Source organism: Anser anser (genome assembly GCF_964211835.1).
Source record: "Anser anser genome assembly, chromosome: 5".
In the NCBI taxonomy this organism is placed as follows: Eukaryota; Metazoa; Chordata; class Aves; order Anseriformes; family Anatidae; genus Anser; species Anser anser.
The window spans coordinates 62,697,558-62,716,348 of NC_139725.1; the positions used below are offsets into that span (position 1 = coordinate 62,697,558).

Genomic DNA, 18,791 nt, shown 5'->3' on the forward strand with positions numbered 1-18,791 from the left:
GCTTCAGCGTCTAGCTCTCGTTATCGACCTTCCTGGCAGAGCAGGATGCCTTTCAGCATCCCATGCGCTCGTGGCGGCACGCTAACAGCGCTCAGCACTCCGACGAGCGGAGCAGAATGTGCTTCAGGGAGCCTCGGCGTTCTGCCAGCAGCACGCTCAAAGTGCCAGGCAGCTGCTGCACTTCAGAGGCAGACCTGCGAGCCACTTTCTGCCACGCAAGTGGCAGTTTCTCCGTAGATGCAGTGAGCGACTTCAAAAGCAGCTAGTTTAGGCCAGCGGTTTTCATTTGATGCCATACAAGTCAGTCTCTCCCTTCCTGCCTTCACATTGGTTTTGCAACTCCTGTTCGCATTCTCTTCAGTTTTCTGAAATGTTTTCGAAGAGCTGACACCAGAACTGCATACAGACTTTTGTTAAGCAGCCTCAGACTATACGATGCTACCATTCCCTTACCCCTACTTGCCTTTTTATCCCATCCCGGAACTGTTTTACCCCTTTTTACTGATTGTAGAGAAGTCTAGTTTCCAAGATACAGTCCCTACAGCAAGAGATTGGGACCTGACTGAAAGCCTCTAAATATTTAGCTTTGATAGCTGGATTAAAACTAACGTGCTTTTCCTTTTTCTTTTTTGAAAACCTACATCGCCAACCCACGTAGAGCTCTCTATGCAGCCACCTTTATTATTTGCTCTTCTGACAGATGAGCTGCTACTGGTTTTGTCAAGCTAGGGTAGGTTCCCCCCCCTTCAATTTCATATGGTCCATTTAAGGCAGCAAATTGCTTATCTCTACGGAATCCCATTAGCAACTGGCTCAGGAAATTAAGTTTCCTTAATAATTTCTTGGGATTTAAATGAATTAATAGTCAGCTGATAATGGTTAAGATATTAATACCGCACAGTGCTTCTTCCTATTTCTTCTTCATTTCTCATACCAGAATATAATTAGAAAAAAAACCTTAAAGAACGAGGAAAATACAACACGCAGGTTATCAATCAACTGTCCTACCACTTCTGTGCACAATCCGCACTTCACAGCATCACACGGTACTGTGGGACACTAGCAGTTATTTCATCCCTCTCAGTTAAAAACAAGTAAGCTTCTTTACGTTCCTTCTTTGCATGTAACATAGTAACAGCACCGTTAGGCAGCTGAACCACAACGACTTGCTCCCCACCACATGCAGGAGGGTATTGGTACAGCTAACCAGACACGCTTGCGTGCTGAGGAGCTGCAGAAACGAGCATATTATTGACAAAAGCACATTACCCACAGAGCTGCATCCACGATACACCATATCCTGTACGTGGCATCGTAACAAATGCACCTTCAGTCCCTAATCATCAGTTACCCTGTCGTGCTCCTAGCAGACCACCGAAACTCTACAGGAATTCCCCCACTGCAATCACTTGCCGAGCCAGCACTGGCTCGCTCTTTGGCCACCTCAGATTCCTGAAAATACACCCCGTTACAAGTGTTTTTCCTAGTATTCAATAGACTAAGACTCACTTTATAAGCCTCCTGTGAATACAGACACAATGTTCTGCTTTTTTCCCCAAATACAAACAACACATGCTTGTGAACAGAGATGAAAAGACAAGGAAGAGGTGCTGGGCAAGCTTTATCATCCCCACCTGCCTTTGGGAAGGAAACAGAGCCAGGCTCTTGCCTGTTCTTAATAAACTTAAAAGAATGCCTCGTTACTTTGACTATGGGAAAGATACCATAAGGGGCACAACTAATCAAAATCTAGGAGGAACTAGATCACGGCATTCATGCTGTGCCCCCGTCCCCTTCCTCAACAAACAGGATGGCAGAGTAATTTAGAGAACCACATTTCTCCTTCCTACTTTGTGTCCTTTCTGAAAGCGCCCCTTATTGTATCAGCATTTCATTTCTGCAAATCCTCAGCAAATTACAGAAATGCCACAGAGTTTCTTCTCAAGAGATGATCTGCAGAGATTCCTTGCGTTATTCTGTAGGCACGGAAGGAATTTCTCTGGACTAGAACCTGCTGAATGCGCTTCTCACAAATGCTACTTAGCACGCTTATCGTGGACCGTCCTTTGCGTGCTCTAAGTTGTCTTCAACCCAGATGGCAATCCCAGGTGCCAATAAAGTTAGGGTCATCCTTCGCACAGTCCTGTCTTCCATTGAAATGGAAGAATACAGTGTACAACACCAGTGTGTTTAGTTTCCACTGCCCACAGTACATCTTTCCCGTCCTCCTCCTTGCTAGGAGTCCGAGCAAGCTGGGATTTGCATGGTGCCGGATCCATATATTGACATCCTCACCACAACATGTTCTCTTTAGACAAATATTTTGGATAGACTTCCCTTAATTACCTCTATTTCTAAAAATAAATATCGAACAATAGCTAGCATTCACTTTCCAGGCATAGGCAAAGCATTGTAAGTTGCAAATCATGACTTCAGTAAATTCTTTTGAAAAGATTAGACATTCCTTTGCCAAAATTGCTACAAACATATATAGGAATTAAATATTTGTTTGCCTGACTTGTACTCAGCACTTAACTGCTGACAAAGATACCACCATACACACTGGGGAAAAGAAGAACTATGCCCCATGAAAATGCATACACAAAAAAGAGCAGTCATTAAAGTCATAAATGAAGTTTTAGTATGAATTATATGCAGTTTAATCATTTTAAAGGGTCTTAAAGTGTCAGGCGCCCAACTGACATATCCTTACACAGGGGAAAGCACAAGCATCAGCTAGTTTTGGTGCCTATAACCTAATGCATCTTTATTAAAATTTTGCTCTAAGACTCAAACTTTGATTTTGATAGCTAAAATTGTCAAATGAAAGAAGGTTTACAAAGCATTATGAAAAGATAACGCATTACCTGAAAACAACTGCACAACTGTGATGTGTAACTAATTGCCTGGAAGATCTGAAGCATTAAATTCCTACCCTCGGGGCAACAGATTATCAAATCTAAAACTTCAGGAGTCTGCTTAAAGAGGCACTATCCCATCATGAAACCGTTGAAGCATAAGGTTTCAAGGGTTAAAGCACTGAGTACCTGTCAGGCTGTATTAAGCAATTTCAGAAATACACCAGTCTAAAGCCATTTCAGAGATGCAATTGTCCCTGCCTTTAGCTGATAGCAGCAATGAATTGATGCAGCAACACGGTTGAGACTTTTGCTGTATCGCTACCAAACAAGTGGATTTGAAGACTAGAAAGTCTGCCAGAACTTGCACAGATTCTCCTGTTGCTGTAAGAACAGGAAAAAAAGAGATTGGTTAGATGTTCAATCTGCAAGAGTGAAACACTACACAGGAAAATATTTGTTTTGTCTGCCGAAATCCAGAACTTCACAGCGCTGGGAAACGGAGGCAGCTGAAGAAGAGCCACTTTAATGACACCCCAGGGGAATACAAAGATAACAATAATTGCAGCTTTGTATCACTGCACATCAACCTGAGCAACTTCTGTTAGGAAGTTCAGACTCTTTTTTTTCCCTCCACAAATTAATGCACAACTGTTTTTTAACTAAAAATAAATAAATAAAATACAAACAAAAATTACACAGCACTCATGGAAAAAGCATTCATAAAAGAACAATGTGTTAGAGTTGTGAGAACAGGAGGACAGACATGCCTCCTGGAGCAAAAAGGCTGCGTTGTTACCACGAAGCTTTCCCAGTGCAAATGCTACAGGGAAAACAAGCTGAAATCCCGTCCAGCTCTGCAGAGACTTATTTTATTTGTGACACCAGGAGATCACAAATCAGTGTTCTGCTGCTAGACATGCAGATGACTGACACTTTCTGCTCGGACTGGCTTCCAAACCAAATAATAGTTTTGAGGAAATGATAGCTATGAAAGAACAGCATGTATCCTGCATTTTTCCCTTCAGTAGCAAAAGGCCCCAGTACCAAGAAAAACATAAAGACAGCAGAGGAGCTTGAAGTCAACTGTAACATGTAATTTTTAATGCTTGCTTTGGTGCATCTTAGGCAAAGCACATAGTGATTTTCACTACAAAATAGTCAAACGAAGACAATCTGGTGTAACTAATACTCTGATTACAGAAGCATATTTACGACTCCAAGATCCTCCTTCACCCTTCAAAGGAACACAAAGCAGCAGCAACGCAATAAAATCACCTTCAGTCCTGCAACTTCTTGCTTTACAAAGATCTGTTTATTCAGGAAGGCTCAAATCTAGAAATTCTGGGAAGGTTTTGAGGATTTAAGCCACAACTGGCAGCATTCAGAACTGCTTGCATGCACGCAGTCGTTGCAAACAAATGAGTAAGAAAGCAATTTGTAGAAAAGCATCGCTATGGTTTAGATTAAAGTATTTTTCTATGCACGATATTATATGCAACTATTCTGCCAGCACACACCCTTCCCTTTCTGTTACTACATTGCCACAGCCTGTGGTAAGAGACGACGGAAGAAACCTGCTACGGCAAAAACGAGTGTCTAGTTTTGCCAGCTCAAGAGGAAAATAAATAGTCAAATGCTAGCACCACGGAGTGACGGATCGACACGGTGCAAGTGTTAGCGGTACGGCTGAAAACTGGGACACGGCAAGCCTCAATTCCTGAGCAGGCTGCTTTTTTACCTCGTGTACTCCAGTAGAACAAGGCAGTAAAACAGCAGCGAGAGCTAAGCAGCGCATACATGTTTTAAATATTGAATGCAAAATGAGAAGGAAAAATCTCTTTAAAAACCTGTAAGTAGAGTTTTGACGTTTTTCTCTCCAGAAAGACATTTTTCAGTGCATTTTTCTAAAAAGCTCAGCAAAGGCACCTCGCTGATGCCTACAATAGGCCAACTAGGACAAAACCTCATGACCCCTGGCACCCCTTACCCATGACAAAAGAGCACCGAGTAGAGGACCACGAGACAAGCAGTTGGCACGGATGGGAGTGGGGAGGTGTGCTGGGAGGCAGAGTAACTGCAGAAGGGCTTATTACTACCTACATATTGTATTTATTTTCAGAAGATGCACAGCAGATTATGTGTAGGGGGAAATGACAAACTGCAAGCTTCTTTTTCACCTTATTTCCACATTACGCCATCTTGAGATAAAAAAATTAGAGTGCATTCTTTTAATGCTGTTACAACCAGACCCTGCATGCCAGTTATTAAAGTATTTAATGCAATATATCCCCCCACCCCCCAAAATTTTGAATGCTTTAAAATCCTGGCACCTTGGAACTAGCTCCCAGCCTAGCAACTCCGCAGCGATTCGCGCAGAGCGCCACATCAGAAAGCAAGCCTTCGCCCTGTCTACACACACAACCAACCCAACTGCATGCTTCACGACAAGACAACCAGCCCCAGACGGGTATCGATCTCAGTTTCTGCCAAAAGCACTTTAATATAACCACATACCCTGTTTTTAAAGGTAAGGGCTTCCCACCCCCAGTAGAAAGTGCAATATATACTCAGCCAGCAAGGCGCAATCATAAATCAGAGTAATACAGTGCTGACCGCACCGAGACATTCGGTAGGCTTTCAGTCTTTCTGCTCCGCATGCAATTGTTTGCTGTTGACAACGTTATGTTAGCCTGGCATCAAAGAATAACCTCATTCCACTCCGTCTTCTACTAGTCTGCAGGAAAAAGCACTCAGACACCACGCTGGCTGGTCAGCTGGCACTAAAGCAGCAGATTTAAATGCATCAGAGATGCTTCATGAAAAAGGGTTACAACTGGAAATTACTCGCTTCCACGCCTCGGCTGCAAGTTACCTTCAGCACTAGTCATGTACTGTGGGAACAAGATGAGCGAGGTATCTAGACTAATGCATAAATAAAACAAAGATAAAAGGAAGTGCATAAGCAGCAAACCATCATGTCAAATAAAAGTGAACGCTCTGGACAGCAATTGAATTGAGACTGCAAATCCTTACTACTGAAATGAGGAAGTTTTCATTTTAAAGAAAATCTACTTTTTATCTTCATTGTCCTTCAAATACACGTTGATGCACAACCTGAAAAGTTACACAAGTGACACAGAAGATACATTATGTACCTGTAACAAACATTACTGAGTGCTCTCTCCTTCCTGTTAACAGAGCCTGAGAAACCCAAGACTGAAGCAAATCTTGAGCCACTGAACAGAGCGAGGGAGCCGAGGCACCTGTGATTTGTCATCTTTCACTCACGCTAATAATTCAGTTCACAAATTGCCAAATGAAAGAGCAGTGAAAGCCAGTAAATCACTGTATTTAGGACAGAGCATCCGGCTAATAAAGCCAGCCCCAAACATGAACAGAGCTATGAATGTTTAATAAACAATTCTGGGTGTGACATTTCCTTGCAGAAGACTTCCTAGAGTTCAGAACAAGGAGAACCTGAATCATGGCAGGAATACATGGGGAAAAAAAAAAAAAAAAGACTGCAGATGTTCCTCGACTGTTTGGCAGAACAGCTACTGAAGGACAACAGGTTGCATAAGGCTCCCCAGAACGTCAGACAGCCACTGCACCCAAACTTGCTCGAGTTCCTTCCGGAGTCACCTTCAGTTGTGGCTAAGCCTGAGATTACAACAGGTGAATTGAAGCGACCTTCCGTACGCACCTGATGCCTAAGCTGCTACTGAGCCAGCGGAGCCTTGAGCAAAGCTTGCTGTAAAACAGCGTACGCTGCTTGGCCGAGCCTCCTTCACCGAGACAGCAACACCAACTCAGGCTTGGGCATCTCCACGTGCTGCGAGTGTCGACAGAGGCACGAGCATCAGACAGCCCCAGTCACAGCGGCCTCAACACCCCAATCGCCGCCTTAAGCAGGAGCTGCTGAAACAGGCAGGCTGCCGAAGCGCTGGACTACCTCCGTTGTACCTACCTCTGAGCACTGCTGCAGGGTTTTGTCTTCAGCTAGCACACAGTGGCTTATTCAGAGCAGCGCTAGGCAGGGCTGATATGCTTACAGCTGGGAGCAAGATACTTGGGTGTCAGAGATCAGTTAATACACTAATAATGCTCTGCCACCAACACTGGAGCTACGCACCGTGCGCCAGGCTGAAACAGGCAGGATTACTGCTTCGTGAAAGCTGTAATGTCTGCCTGTTGAGGCAGAACTATCATTTCCCAGTACTTGCATAGCCTGCAACCCTACCTGAGGCAGATATACTGTTTGTTACATTCCTTTTTTTTTTTTTTTTTTTTAAGTGATTTGTTTGAAGCCATCTAAACCTTTGACCTAGGAAGATGTCTCTGCGCTCCCCTTTCAAAGCACGCATTTGAGTACTTCTAAAGCTACACGTGGTTACCTTCATAGTCACGAAATAAAACAAGTTACTACTTCAGTCTGAAAAAGCCTCAGTGTATTCGTTCAGTCACGGTATAGGATGGTGTTCCCTTGTCATCAGTATTTGGTATTCATATGTACATACCTGCACACGCAGTCACCATCATGCCTAAAGTTTAAATCAAACTATTTTCTACACAAAACTGAGTGTTGTCAGAGAAAAGTCAGGGCCTTACTTCTTCATCTTAGCAATAAAATCTTCATCTGGAAGAGGATGCGACTGCAGAAAGGGGAAACTCCTCCTAAAGGTTTCATCACTTGATTAAGTGATGAAATGCCTCTGCTTTACCACCGCTATCGCACAAATGTTGATTTCCAAAGCCTTGGACAGTGTTTCACATCAGAAGTCTATATCCAGTGAGTAGAGCCACAAAACAAGGCAAACTGAAATGAAAGCAGACAGGACAGCGGGAAGTACGCAGATACCAAAAGAGAGATTATCAATCCTAGAGCGCCATGGATTAGAATTTAAGCTTGGATGCTACAAAGTACACGTGGGAGGAGCAAACCTGATCTGTCAGGATTTGGGGATGTTCCTCAAGCCCAGTCCTTGAGAAAAAGCCTTCTGAACTTGAACGTCTGGAATTAAAGCCCTGCAGCAAACAGGAAGAAAAGCGTTCTGCCAAAGGATTTAACTGTTAGATTGTAAAGGGGTTTTGTCCGACATCCAGTGCTGGAACAAAGTACGCTACTGTAGGTCAAACAAAGAGCATATACTCCTGTTTAAAGTTAAAGAACCCTCTACCCGAGTTTTACAATAACAAGTTTATTTCCATTGATTTAAAGCCACGAATCCTTTCTGTCAAAAAAGCTGTATTATTTAAAAAACGATTTGAATGCTTTCTTTTTCAAGCAGTATTATTTAAGAAATGATTGGAACGCTTCCATTTTTTTTTCCAAATCCCTAAAATATTTCTACAGCAAAAGCCATAAAAGCAGTTTACAAAAAAATATGCTAAACATACATTGCACCATCTACATCTGCACATTACGCAGATATTTCACAGAAACACTTCTGGAAAAAGATTTCAAGTTAATGAATGGAGCTACTGTGACTCAAGAGACAGATTTTTCACAATCTACTTGAGATCTTTAGTAAACGTAAACATCCAAGGGAATTCAGATATGCAACTTTTCCTCTTTGAAATCCTTCTTTATTTTCCAGAAAAAAGAAGTTCCCCAGGAAGAGTCCTGTGTTTTTACATGCAGCACGAGGTGTGTAACACACACAGCTCTAGCACTATGTGCTACTCTAGTACAAGGATACTCAAATGCTACGTTGCAGAACAAAAATATATTTAACAAGTAAACCATAGCTGGTCCTTCTCAGTTACAGTCAAGATTGTATGAGTGACATTTTAAGAGAACAGGGGCAGTCTCTGCAATAAATTGCCAACATTTTGACTTACAGCTTATTTTATTACACTACAACAGCAAGAGAGTCATTTTTGTGATTAAACACCACAGAAGAATACGAGAAAGCTTTGAGGGGGAGGGAGAAGTTAGGAAGAACACTTTATGAGCTATTAGTTTTGCAATCCAGCTTTCCAAAGCCAGTTTTTCATTTGGAACAAAATAAGAGCAGCTGCCCGCGCTGAAGTGAGGTCAGCTTTGTTCCTGCCTGCCTCCCACCTGGACCACCAAGGCACTGCCTCATTGCTGACCCGCAGCACTGGAGGATTCTTTGGTGGGCTGAAGCAGCGAGAAAATGGCGTGGAAGACTAAATGCTAGCATGCAAAAACACAGAGGAAAGGAGGAAAACGTTTCTGTATGTCTTAATATTATAAAGTTCAGACAAAAGACTCCCTGTGATGACCAGCATCAAAAGTAACCCACAAAGCCCACCCCAAGTTCATTTCAGTCATCCTGCAAGTTTTGCGGGTTTGTAGTCATCCACTGTCCTATTCAACATTTCCTCCAAACCTGCTCTGGTAGAAAATTAAGAAACTAAAGTTTGGACATATGAAGTAGTACCATCAAATGTGAACACCAGAGAAATCCTATCTAAAGAAATCCAGCCATTCTTGTTGAAGATTTTTTGACCATTCGTGCAACACATAAAAGAACTTTTGCTTCAGTAACATTTCGCCACCACTCTCAGACCTCAAGCTGAAAACTATACCCTTCCCTCACTTTTTCGTAACCACATCATCTCCTTAATTACCTCCTCTGGAATTCTGGACTCTGAAGGAGGCTGCATGCTAAACAGATGCACAGACAGAATGCTGCGAAGGGAAGAGCTTCAAAGAGAGGTCGGGTGTTTATCTGCGCAATCGGCTTACGTCCCTCCGTCCAGTGAGACTCCAAGCAAGACGAGGTGGAGACCCAGTTGCGGGGAAAAGGCTCCCAGGCTCCACGGTTCAGCAAAGGACTAAAGGTCAGCCTTAACCAGGTGCTGCATCTAGGCACGAACAGGAACATCTAGGACGGAACATGAGCCAGAAGCGTGCCCAGATGGTCAGGAAAGCCAGTGGCCTTGGACATCAGAAAGAATTTCTTCATGGAAAAAGCAGTCAAGCACAAGAACAGGCTGCCCAGGGTAGCGGTGAAGTCCCCATCCCTGGAGGCACTGAAGCGATGTGGGGACGTGGCATTGAGATGCGGGGACAGGGCTTAGTGACGGGACTTGGTTGGTCAGGCAGACTGTTAGCCTTGATGATCTTGAAGGTCTTTGCCAGCCTAAATGACTCTAGGATTCTGTATTTTGGCAAATGTTATATTACAATGGTACCATGTGACTGAGGCCAATCCTGGGAGCTGAACCATTCTGAAGGCACAGAGTCTACAACGGTCTTAATACAGCTATGAGAGTATCACACAACTCAATATCACAAAAGCTTTGGATATTTATGGGGAGTGTCTGGTCCTACGCATTTACTCTTGGCGATGAGAAAACATATCTCGTTCAAGAATGCATGCAACTTATGAGGACAGGGAGGGAAAAGATGGAGTAAACTCTAGATTCAGCTGAAAATAAGTCTGAGAAACAGCAGCTCTTTAGGAAAAGCACTGTCTTGGGAAAGGGACAGGAGCTCTTATCTCTAGATGCTGTAACCCCTACCCCAAAACCAGCTTCTATGGAGAATCCCTCAAAGAGATGGAGTAAAGCAAGCTGCAGCAGGTTCAGAAACAAGGTGAGCATCGGGGATGTTAACATGCAAGTTCTGGTCCCATGAAGTCCTGATCCCCATAAGTGTGAACCTACAAAAGAAGGCATCTCCGCAGTTAAACTTAACTGAATCTGAGATTAACCGGCAATAAAAATAGAAGTTTGCCTTGCTGCAGAGCAAGCATAAAACCTGGTCTTTATCACCAGGAGGAGTTTAGTGTTCTTTTCACATTCCCCTGCTCTTGAGGGCATCCTTAACTGAAGCTGAGCGTTCCTGTTTCAGACACAAGAGCTATTCAAGCTGCAAACCGGGAATGCTTTGTCATCTAATCATCCCATCAGCTGAGAGGTCTTAGAGGAGAAACAATTCTGCAGGAACCAGAGCACCTTTGGTCTCACGGGAGCCACGTAAAAATAAGTAAATCAGGGCTATGTTTGTTTCTCCTTTCTCTGTCCTGGAGGAGAGCAGAAGGGGAAGAAAAACATCTCAGTATCTTAAACCTGGAAAACAGGAACAATTCCCAGGGAAATCTTGTTCCCAGAGCTAACAACCAAGGCAGAGAGCAGCACCTCAGAAGTCGTCCAGCCCAAGACAGATCACTGTTAAGACACTGGTCCCATTCCACGAGCAGCCAGAGAAATGCCAGGCGAGTAATCAGAGTGAGAGTTTTAGGGGAGGAAATGCAAATCCGACTTCAGTGCAACAAATCCAGTTTCTCAACTTGACAGGGAGCAATACCTCTCCTTGCTTGCCAATATCAAAAAGCAAAGATAGGAGAGATCATCCATCACTCCCTGACTGCGGTGAGCTCGGTGGAGGAGACAGAACTCAGAACTCGCACTGATAGATAGTTGGAGGAAAACTGAGTACTGCAGAACCGAGCAAGTTGGCAGTGCTGGGCCTATAATTAGCTTCCTCGAGTCAGAGCGATAGGCATCTGCTGTTACTGAATTAGAAGGCCAAAGTATATATTACCACACACATTATCTCACAGCAGGCATCTGCAGAGTCCTGAAGTTCCTGAAGTTCTGGCAGAATCACTACGGACAGGAGACATATGCAGAATTTAAAGGCGGGTCTGTACACAACACACACAGTCTCATAAAGAGGTCACGTAAGTACGAGGTATGGTGTGGAAGCAACGGCTGGACAAGCTGGTTTCTACAGAAGGCCACCTCATGGGATGACCCAAAAAAGATAGTGACCTTGTGGAAGTAAATCCTTAGTGCTACGGAATTCTGAGTTGCTCCTGTGACCTCCAAACACTGATTATTTTTGTTAACACTGAAGAGCTTGGAGGGTTCAGCGAATGAAGCATTATTGTAAGAGCTTTGCTATGGCTACATCCCTTCCAAAGTGATCGTCCTGATAAAGTACTCCCCATTTTCTAAAAATCTTTGTGACATCTTCGTTGTTGAATAGGAACAAAACTGCAGAACCCCAAAACGAAGCAGTCCTACATCTAAAATAAAGCAAAAACACTTCTCAAAGACCCACAAACAGCAGAAACAGGAATCTCACAGCCTCAAAATTCAGTCACCCCTCTAGCACTTGTAGTGAACAGATGAAATTAATTGCTCCTTTTACAGATGTTGTAAGACACCCCCCACAAAGAAACTTCGATTTTGTTCTTTCCACCAACAAAACCTCAAAGCACTCTGGAAAATAACTGTTTTCAAATTTGTAAAACAGGAATAGCAGCGCTTTGTTTCTTTGAAAAGTTTCTGTTGGCCCATGAGGCTTCAATCGCTTCCTGTGTTTTCCAAATAATTGCTCCTCTCAACAAACCCTTAAAACACAGGAGTCTCATCTACCGTTTGATGCAGTTCCAGCTCCTCTGCTCCAGGACAGCTGCTCCGTACTGCTGTGACTGAGTACACGCTACCTCATTTTTCCAAAATACAGCGCTTTAGCCATTTAAGGCAATTTCCCTGAGACACCACAGTTTGGGTTACCAGAAAAAAAAAAAACACATCCATTATTGGCTGCGCGCTCCTCTTTTCACAGCTTCTTCTTCTGCACATGAAACCACCTATGCACATATTAGCAACAAACGCTCCAGGAACTTTCAATTTCCCTGAAAGATGGCAATACAAGCACAGTATGCAGACGGCCGTATGCTTCTTCCCAGCGCCAGAACATCTGCCTTAGCTCTGCGGTACACATCTCGGGCAAAGACAGGCTCTCTGCGTAACGCGTGCCATAAATCCGCATTCTGCACAGCCTAGAATCCACCCGTCTCTCTCCCTGCGGGTGCTTTGCAGTTCAAACCTAACGTGTGAGTCGCACTTCAGGTCTGTGTAAAGCCCCCCCGCGACAGGGGTGAGGAAGCACGTTTCCAAAACAGAAGCTGGGAATTCCTGTAGTATAGATGCTCCCAGTCCCAGATGCTGCTAGCAGTTGTAAACAGGCACCAGGTTGTTCGATAATCGTGCTGCAGCACAGCCAAACCAAACCCTAGAACGCAACAGCAGGTTGTCACTGTCTGTGGCACTCGGGGGAGGTTCTCGCTTTGTAGTGCCAACGTGCGATGATGTGTTTTCTCCTACAGAAAGCTCAAGGAGCAGCACACCACCACACAGACTCATTTGATCACAACCCTGACTCCGGTTCTCTCTTAACCTTTCAGAAGCTAGGACTAGCCCATGCACCTCTAAGACCAGATCCATCCCAGGCAATTAAGAGCATGAATAAAGGAAGCGTGTGTAACAGGACAGCTTCACCACTACACTAGATGGTCCAAACTTTCCACTCTAAATCGGGGACAGGGGTGTTTATGTGCTGGGGTGTGGACGGACTTGCAGAACCCACTCAAACTGGAAGAAGTTAGTTTCAAACAAGTCACGCCATCTGAAGCAGCGAAATTATCATCTTTCAGTCAAATAAGTGGCTCTGCTGCCAGAAGCACAGATCCCAGTGGTAGCTTTCCCAGTGGCTAGAGCAGCTGAAGACCTTGCCCCGACTGGCAGCAGAGGTTTGCAACATCTGATCTCCCGCTGCAGCTTTACGCTCACCTGGGATGCACAGCCTCCAGCTCCCCCAGCTATCCGGTTCCATGAGGCTGAACTCCCCCAGGTTATTTCTGGCAGGGTAAAGGAAGCTGTGAACCGATTGTGCTGTGGCAGGATACAGCCTGGCTCCCTATGGAAAAAGAAACGGGAGTGCCTGGGGGGAAACACAACGCACAGCACACCTTCAGCGCTTCCTTCTTCCACGTCCAAAGGACACTCAAATTCAAGAAGAATCTCCTCTAAATCTTGATTTATAGCAGATGTAGTTTAAACAGTTTACAAGGAAAGCATTTTCTGATCTTTTGTCTACCCTCTGAAGGGAGAGCATGAAAAACAAAAACAATGTTAAGTCATAAAAAAAGTAATTGTAGTCCTCAGCAATTTTAATTCCCCTTCCTTCACTAAGCATCTGGTTTTTGTTAGGAAACATTGTAAAGTGATTTTCCAAAACCTTTGACATGCATTCGGTTCAATAGGTCCCAAAAGCCTAGGAAGGAGAGCATCAAACAAAGTAAGTTATTTATTAAACCATACCAATGAAACGGGTCTAACCATTTTCTTCTGCTTACCCATGCCCTACTGTTTTCCAGAGCAAAGGGGTAGGGACTGCACATGCTAGGATGATGCTCATTTAGTAGGAAAGGACACTCAACGCTAAGGAAACCCTTATTCAAGCACATGAGCCAGGAAAAAACTGCCTCCGCGCAACTCTGGACTTTCAAGACACATGTGATTAAGTTACCTCAGAACAAGTTAGCGCTCCACGAATTGATTACACCAAAAATAAGCCCAAGAGCAAAGAGACAAGCCACTGACACGTAGTGCCCCCTTTGCAGCAGCCAAGCTTTACAGCTCTCATCCCGAAGCAGCACCAAAAGCTGCAAGCTCCAAAAGGATCAGGGGCCTTTTTGCTCAGAATTCACGGAGTGCATCAAAGCACGCGCAATAATCTGCATTAGATAACTAATCGCAAGAATCCTACGCGTTCCTTTTCTCCAGTCACTCAAAGCACACACTGCAGCTCTCTCCCCTGACCTGATAATTACTCGTATGGCTGCATTTTGTTCTTTTCCAGTAGCAGCATGAAACTTGATGTGAGCTGCAGGAACCCAGCCAGTGACTACACAAGCTGCTGTTGTGATAGCACAAGGCAGAAGCCAGCTCGGCAGGTAATTGGACTTGAAGTCAGAAAGATCTTTCCCAGTCAGCTTGAAACGGTAATTTCATAGGGGAAAAATACATTGTCTTTATCTACCGCAGGTTACCAAAGGAAAATTTTTACCCCAAGACAGACAAAAAATACCAAGTCGTACCTCCACAAAAAGGATATTAAAGGTAGATTTATTTTTTACTCTGTACTCTGCAGCAATTCAAAGGACATTTGCAATCTGCTATCAAGTCAGCGTTAATATCTAACAAGAAAGTTTGGGTATCAAAACACAGCAACCCATTGTTAGAAAGGAGTACTTCTGGTACTTGCTGGTTATATTTTCCTGCCCATTGAGTAAAATGCACTGGAAGGTCTCACGTAGCAAGTAAGCTACTACTGTAGTTATAGTTAATTCCTATATACTGCTACAGTAGAATTCATTCATGCTTCCCGAGTAATCCTAGGGAAACCTGGGGGGCTAACGTCAACCACTTAACTCCCGTGCACAGTTCATGTCTCCAAAAGGCATACTTCGAGTAACTCGAGCGCATGAAGCACTTCATTTTTCTAACCTACGCACCCATGAAAGCGGTTCCAAAGCATTAGAAACCCATAAAGAAACCTAAAGGCAGAAATAACTAGTCGTGGGCAATGACATCACTTGGGCGTTCGGTAGTGCCAGTAACCGCACTGCTGGTGCCAGGTGCCAGCAGCCCGCACCCGGGCAGAACTGGAGGAGTCATCGCCCACCGTGCCAGGAGAAGAACCGCAGGTAGCAGCAGCCAACAAGGAGCTCGTGTTGGCTGTGATGAGGAGGAAAAAGGAGCTTGCACAGCGGGAAAGCATTAACCTAACAGCCCGCTGAACCAACAGATTGGATGTGTATGGGAAGATGCACATCTCTGCTTGGCAGAAAATGGGATCAGGGTCTTATTTAGACAGGGCGTATTAGTCACCCACTTAAGATCTGTAAGACAGACATACCGTCCTCAAACGTTGTTCTAAGCTGGTTTTGTTTTCAGCCAGACACCTCTTTCCCCTCTTTCCTTGCCAGACATACATACTTATATACCCCAGATGAAAAACAACACCCACCCACAAAACAAAGAAAAAACACAAGAAACCCAGAAAATTCTATTTTAACATCTCATCCTTCCCAGGTCATTATAGTGAGGGGGGATGTAACTTTTCATGAAGTTCCACAGTCACTGGAAAATTTCTGCCTAAGTAAAGCCTGTAACCCTATCACACACCAGCAGACCCAGATCTGAGCTCGATGGCATTAACTATTACATATGAAAGCAACAGTTAAACTCAACCAAATAAAAAAAAAACTTTTAACAAAATTAAAGGCTTTTTGTTTGGTTGAGTGTATTCACTGTTGCTTTCACAAGCTTGACAATAAAACCCCGCAATTCTAACTATGCCATCATGAGCTACGGACAAACTTGCACCTAAGATTTGAGCAGTCACAGAAGGTTTTCATGGCTCGTACGATCTTACCTGGTGACAAACTTCCTCTTCATCAGGAGATCCAAGCCAATGCAAGTAATGGCCTCTCCTGTTCTACATTCAAGTTTTAAGAAGAGTGAGGATACACTGTTTTGTGACTTGATGATTTTGATACAGTCATATACCGCAAGCCGGGAGACAGCCTAAGAGTTTTCTTGCAATACAACCGATTTTGGCCCTGCTGGAAAAGCCTGTCTCCAACAAACGGCCTGAGCTTTGGAAAAGAATGACACCAGAAAATTCCCTGAATGGTGCCTAAGCACAGAGTTAATAAAACAGTTTCTGAAGTATGTAACATTGAAAATACGTATGCATACTTTTTCAGTACTCTGAAAAAAAACTTGTGACTTATTACCCCATGTATTGCTTTCCCCCAGAATATATCCATACATCCTCAGAAATCCTCAGAAGGCCAAACAACTCCAAATTATCTTTTTCAGCACCTCCAGAAGGCAGAGTGGCAAAAAACAAGCACTCCGGGGGAAAAAACAAAAAGGCACTGATTCATATGCAATTATCCCAGCTAAATTTACTGTTGAAACCATTGCTATTCCAGCTGTCCTTGACACCTGCATAGCAGGGACAATGGAACATGACAAGTACGCTCTTATGATCTATTGCAGTTTTCAAGCTGACATGCTAACTTAAAATTGGTGACAGTCAACAGTTCTTGAGCTGCTGCATTAACAGAATTAGCACAAAACCAGCTAGGCAGAGCATTCAAGGATCCATGCCACAGCAGCGACAAAGCAGATGGAGACAGAGTTTTATCCACCACCAAAAAAGTATCAGTAGCCCAGGAATAACGTGGTTCTTTCTACTCAAAGATTCAGTTCACACAGTGACAAACATGCAAAGTAAAACAGAGAACTCATATCTGAAAAGGTACAAGGGAGCATGTAAAGGAGGAAACTTGTAATATCCTGTGCAGTACATGTTCCCACTGTTTTTTCTTCTTCCCTAAACAAGAATTAAACTGAAAGATTGAGAGCAGAACAAAGATTTTTTTAAGGTCAAGTTGCACATTATTTTCCAAGAACAAAGCATCTCACTGTCTATTCTGTAATTCCCTGCATTTCTGGAATCATTTACAGAAGTTGTGTGCAGAAGCTGTTCCTGGAAAAACAGATTTAGGCTCTGGTGTCTAGGATGTCAGAAAAGCCTAAGAAAAAGTGTTTTAAAACGTAATGTCATCTCTGTGCATCTGAAAGAGCACTAACTGAAATCCACTGCATCACTGTGCTGGCACACATCCACCAGCCTTGCCCCAGACAACAGTATAAATACACAAAAGCTCTTTTATGAGGGTTCAGATAAAGTGCAAAAGAATACATTCAACCTGACATAGCCACCTGAGTCCAGATCCTCGAAGGAAACACCTCAATGTCTCAGGCCCTGTGCTATCTTTATAAGGACATTAATTTGTACAGCACATATTTTATCTGCACTACAATAACAAAGCAGATGTACATTAACCAGATTCCTTGTGGTGTCTGTCAGGTGTTTAAATATTTTGAAAATCAAATGCCAAAATACTATCTGAAGTCCAAATGCTTAAGATTATCCAGTGCAAGTATGTGTACACTTCCATCAACTATGTGAAACGTGTTTTTTTTTAAATTTATTAAATTTTTAAGAAACAAACCAGGGTTGCCAACATACACACAGATAATACAGGCCTATTTCGAAAGTTGATTTCATCAAAAAGATTTAACTCACCAATACTTTTATTTTAAGAATATGAATGCTGAAAAATATTTACACAAACCCAAAAGACTACATATTCATCTACACTATGCAAGCCCTGTAAAGTCTTGAAAAAAAACTGATATAGTACATTTTGACATGCTTGGGTGGGCGCTATGCATGGTATGTATTATGAAAGAAAACAACATATACGATGCATTAAACAATACTCTTCTCTTAACCACGTTAGAGAGCACACTTAAGAGATCAGAGTATGGTGTCCCTCTCCCCAATACATATTTTGGGGAAGTGATGTATACCTTGTATAAGCCATCCATTTTTGTGAGGGTCACCAGAGGACTGACCTATGGTTTGACCAGAACTCTACTTACTTTTTGCTCCTGGCAAAAATGGTTTGAGAGAGGTTAAGATGACTTTTTGCACCATGAAACGCATTCTACCAACAGAACTTTAACCAAGACAATTCTGTATGTTAATAAGTTACTATGTTAATATATTTATTGTAATACTTTTCCTTCTTTCCCTACACTAGGCCTCAGGTGAAAATATACACAATATTATTAGCAACAAAAATGAACAGCCTATAGGAATCACTGAGTTTTTGTTTCATTTTTTGTTGTTGTTTTTTTTGTATTTTGTTTAAAAACACTATTTGAGTTATCTTCCTGAAGAGGAAACACACACTAATCCTATACTCCAGTGAAAAAGAAATAAGTACTACTTGTGTTTGCATCACATGACTATTCTATGACTCGGATAAATCCATCAGCTTTCTGAACAAGGGCAGAAGGGTCAGATTAACTCATACCTGAGGTTAAGGACTATTTTAAATAAGTAACTGGATTAAAGATACACATCTCTACCAAGAAAATCCAGTGCAGACTTCATCAGAACAAGTATCTGACCACCACGGAATGAACCAACAGCAAGGTAAATCAGGCAGCTGTGATACATGAGTTGTTCTCAACCCAGGATCACTAGGAAAATAAAATATGTCTCTCTGCTGC

At 43.1% G+C, this 18,791-nt stretch overlaps 1 protein-coding gene and 1 long non-coding RNA gene across 3 annotated transcripts in view; both read right to left on the reverse strand.

Moving 5' to 3' along the window:
- Positions 1-18,791, reverse strand: part of PELI2 (pellino E3 ubiquitin protein ligase family member 2) — a 76,783-nt gene that overhangs the window by 33,188 nt on the left and 24,804 nt on the right. The gene's annotated exons all lie outside the window — the stretch shown is intronic.
- Positions 207-18,784, reverse strand: LOC310900219. Its single transcript, XR_014584920.1, has 2 exons — positions 13,419-18,784; positions 207-12,861 (listed from the first exon to the last, which is right to left on the reverse strand). It is a non-coding gene; the product is annotated as an uncharacterized lncRNA (long non-coding RNA).